The following is a 4,857-nucleotide window of genomic DNA, read 5'->3' on the forward strand; positions in this document are numbered from 1 at the left end:
ACTGCTACAGCAGAGCTGCTGACAACTGTTGTTGCAAAACTCCTGGAACACATCTCAGAAAACAGCTGCCTTGTATTTACATTTGTTTTGTTCAGTAGGAATTTTTTGTCAATCCTGAGGTTAACTGTACAATATACACCGCATTACCTCATATTGAGATATTTCCAATACAGAGGAGATTGACGGAAAATATTTCAATCTTTTATTCATAGTTTATATTTATTTTCTGTCCCTGTCACTCTTTTTATTGAATAAAGTGACTATAGCGGTCTGACTTTGTACGCAATTCATTAATGATGTTTTGGACGCTGGACCATCAGGTACACTTTTTTTTGTCAAACTGTAGCTTCCATTTTATAAATGTGTCATCAGGAAGAGTCTACCAATCAGATTGTTGACTCTTCCCATGTGACGATGTGCTCGATTCTTTGGCTTCTTTTCTGTCAAGAGATTTGGATCCTCAGTATCTCAATCAAAGTCAATGAGACCTCCTTGGGTGTAAGAACTGTGTCCAAAATGTCACCTATTCGAACCTACACGTTCAATGTAACTATTGTAAATACACTGTGTGGCTGTTGTAGATATTTTTTAACCTAGTTTATTTGTCATTGCCTGTATTATTACTTCTGTCTTGTAATAATTCTGTTGGTTTACCGGTGTTAACAACATGTATTTATTCATTGTTGATATAAAAAAACATTGGTTAGTGCAACTTTAACCAATAAATGAAGGGATTTTGCTGTTTAGTTGTATATGTACCTGCATGGCTCTCTAGGTACCCTGTAAGGTTGAAGGGTGTATTCTGCCTGAGCTGTCCATGCTAAAACTCTGTTACTGCAAGTTACCTTTGATACTTTATGGTGCTTAACCATAAATTAAACTGATTGAAATGGATTTTGTTGCATATTGTTTCACTCACACAGTGTGAAGAAAAAACAGTGTTGATATTCTGTCAAATCCGATTATGTGCTTTGAGATGTCCTCGGAAGTTAGCATGCTAACTAGCTTGCCCCAGCCTGTCCTCTCTTGTAATACCATTTTGTACCGGCAAGAGGCGATCTGGCTTCTTTAGCCTGGTGTCCTTACCAAACAGAAAACACAACCGTACACATTCTGAATTCAAGTTTTTCTCTTTTACTCGACGAAGATGAGCTTAATCTCCTCGTTAACTCAAGCACTTTATTTAAACTGGACATAAACTAAACAGAAGCCTCTAAAACAGTCTTGGTTTATCTTTCCACAATCACCTCTGTTTTGGTCCAACTTAATCCTCAGTTCAAAGTAAGATGTGAAAATATTCCAGCTCTCCACACAGTTTTCATCTGCCGCCGATGTCCGACTCTCTCTCTCTCCTCTGCCGCTTCATGTCTCTCCTGTCCCTGCCTGCTGTGTCTTATCGTCCCCGGAATCATATTCCTGGTCAGAGCTGCTGTAAATCACCTTCGTACTGTATCCCCTGTCTTCAAACTGATCTCTGTCGATCTTTGAGACTGTGTTCAATCTCCAGACGTGTTCACTCTCAGACAGACACGTCCAGTTGAGGTGATCCCCATTGCCTGCGGTGCCTGCAACTGACTGAGCCATAAGCTAATTATCTAACGGTAGCTAGCTAGAGCCAAGGATAGCTAGCAAAAAGCAGCAGTTGTCGGTTACATTGGTGATATGCTGCCCCCTATGTTTTTGGAGCTACCTTTTAATATTAGCCAAATTTCACAAATTACACCTTTATCGTCATGACCACATACATCCTTTGCTCTGCACTTGGCTAGAGTCATAACCTCATCCTCAGCATGCTAATAAGTTACACACATAGTTAAAAACAGATATGATTCATGCCACTTGCGGAGACAGTGACAGCACTTTGTCACAGTCTTGTTCTTGTTCACAGTACAACTAACATCACTGCTGTATGAGAGCTGTTTTTTATGACCTGTTTATTATTTTCCCCGCTGGGGGCTTCTGTGACTTCAGTCGCTATGCAAGTATGGTAGTTGAACTCCCAGCAAGCTACTGCTGAATGTAGTTCAACTACTAGTTTAATTACATGTAGTTATGAAAGGAGGCAAAGACACACATCCCTGTCTACATCAGTGGAGCAGGTGAACAATTTCTCAGTTCCTGGGAAACATCACAAAGAACACTAGATAGAAATAGACACCATCCTGAATGGAGTCTCAATTGGCCTATGATGTGCATGTCCCACAACAAGAGGGCTCATTAACAGCTGATTAAAACTGCCCAGAACATGACTGATACCCGTCTACAGAGCATCAGTGAGGTGAGGTAAAGCGAGGTGCCTGTGCAGAGTCAAGTTATCAGGTTTGTTCAACTCCAGCCCAAGTTGAAAATGGCTTGGTACTAAAATCCTCAAAGGATGGAGAAAAAAAAAAAAAAAAAAAAAAAAAAAAAAATTATATGCACTTGTATGTTCTTACCCTTAGCACTTACATCATAGCACTTTTGTAATTTATGGTATCCTTGATAAATACCAGCTACTTTGCTCAGATGAGGGCTTGAAAATTGTTTCTATCTTTTCTTTTCTACTTTATCGAGGGCGATATGTTGTGGTTTCTTTCTTGTGACAAATGTACTTATTGTAAGTTGCTTTGGACAAAAGCGTCTGCTAAATGCCCTAAATGTAAATGTCTATATGTAGGTTGTACAGGACATCTCATTCCAACCTTTGTCATTCCAACATTTTATTTTTCTCAGCAGTTGGTTGGTTGATCATCAGGTTGAAAACCTTCAAAGAGCAAAGGACAAATTATACAAAGTATGATTTTCAAACCAACCAACATTTAAACATTTCCACTGTTATGTTTCACACATTTTATAGTGTACTCTTCAAATCAAAAGTGAATGAAGAATTCGTAAACTTCTATCAGCAGCATTTGTGCTTAATTAACACACATCAATGATCAAATCATTTTTTCAATTTAACATTCAGTCCCATCCAAAACTCTTGGAACAGTGAGGCGAGTCCTTTATTTTGGCTGTACACTTAAACATTTGGGTTTGACACCAATAGATGAATATGAGACTAGAGATCAGCATTTCAGCTTTCATTTCCAGGTATTTACATCTAGATCTGTTACAGATCTTAGAAGATAGCATCATATGTAATGGAACACTAAATGTGTAGGTGAGTAGAAGTATAGGACCAGGTAGACTTAAAATAGATTAGAGTGAATAATGTCTAATATTCAGTTGCAAATTCTTTGCTTGCAATAACTGCATCAAGCCTGCAACCCACTGACATCACCAAACCTTTGCATTTTTCTTTTGTGATGCTTTTCCAGGCTTTCACCACAGCCTCTTTCAGTTGTTGTTTTTTTCCGGGGGGAGTTTCTCCCTTCAGTCTCCTCTTTAGCAGGTAAAATTCATGCCCAATAGGGTTTAAGTCTGGAGATTGACTTGGCCAGTCTGAAACCGCCTACTTCTTTCCCCTGATGACCTCCGTGGTTGTGCTGGTAGTGTGTTTTGGGTCGTTGTCTTGCTGCATGATGAAGGATATCCCGATCAGTTTGGTTCCATCTCTCTTTAAATTGGCAGACAAAATGTTTCTGTACATGGCTGTGTTCATTTTGCTGCTGCCATCATGTGTTACATCATCAATGAAGATCAATGAGCCCTTCCCAGAAAAAGCCATGTAAGCTCAAGCCATGATATGACCTCCACCGTGTTTCACAGATGAGCTTGTGTGTTTGGGATTATGAGCAGATCCTTTTTTTTCTTCACACATTAGCCTTTCCATCCCCTTGGTAAAGGTTCATCTTTGTCTCATCAGTCAGATTGGTTTGCATCTTCTAGAGTAGCCTCTGTACTTCTAGTCTTCTGCGAACGGTGGATTGTGATACCTTCACTCCTGCCCTCTGGAGGTCGTTGGTGATGTCACTGACAGTTGTTTTAGGGTTTTTCCAGCTCTCACAATGTTTTGTCATCAATTGCTGATGTTTTCCTTCGTCTACCAGTTCGATTCTGTTGCTGAGTACACCAGTGGTGTCTTTCTTCTTCAGGACATTCAAAATGGTTGTGCTGGCTATGGCCAATGTTTGTGTAATAGCTCTGATTGACTTTCCATCTTCGCTCAGCTTCAAAATGGCTTGCTTTTCTCCCATACACAGCTCTCTGGTCTTCATGTTGGTTACACCTTGTTAACTATAACTGCAGTCTGCAAAGGCAAAACCCAAAGCTGAAACTGAGAGTAGACATTCAGCGCTATTTATTGTTTGAACAATCAATATGATAGGACACGTGGGCAGCAAAAATACCAATAATTTTGCACAGTTGAAAAATGGGTGGGTTCAAACAAAAGGTGCGTTAAAAGTGTTTTAACTGTTCTAGGTGTAAATACCTGGAAATGGATGCCGACAGAGCTCTAGTCTCATATTCATCTTTTGGTGTCAAACCAAAATGTTTTCAGTGTACAGCAAAGATAATGAAATTGGCCTTGCTGTTCCAATAGTTTTGGAGCTAATAGAGCCAATGAATGATGTTTCCTGCGGTGATTTAATATACTACTACTACACTACTACTACACTATCGTTTTGTTTTCTCAAGATCTCAAATTAATATTGTTATCTCGGGAAAACAAATTTTCTTATCTCGAGAAAATTATCCCGCTATCTCGGGAAAAAGGCAGTTGTTATTTCGAGATAATAACTCGAGATCTCGAGAAAACAAATGAAATTAACTCGTTATCACGAGAAAACGGAGGAAATAAAATGTATGAATGCATGGCCCTTTAAGGCTTCCGTACCAGCAGAAGCATTTAAAATATCATTTAATTTGAAGCATCATTCAGAAAACCGTGTATACTAGCTGTGACTGATATTTACGATAATTCAAGGAAGTCAC

This window comes from Pagrus pagrus, assembly GCF_965226575.1.
Source record: "Pagrus pagrus genome assembly, chromosome: 8".
Taxonomy (NCBI): Eukaryota; Metazoa; Chordata; class Actinopteri; order Spariformes; family Sparidae; genus Pagrus; species Pagrus pagrus.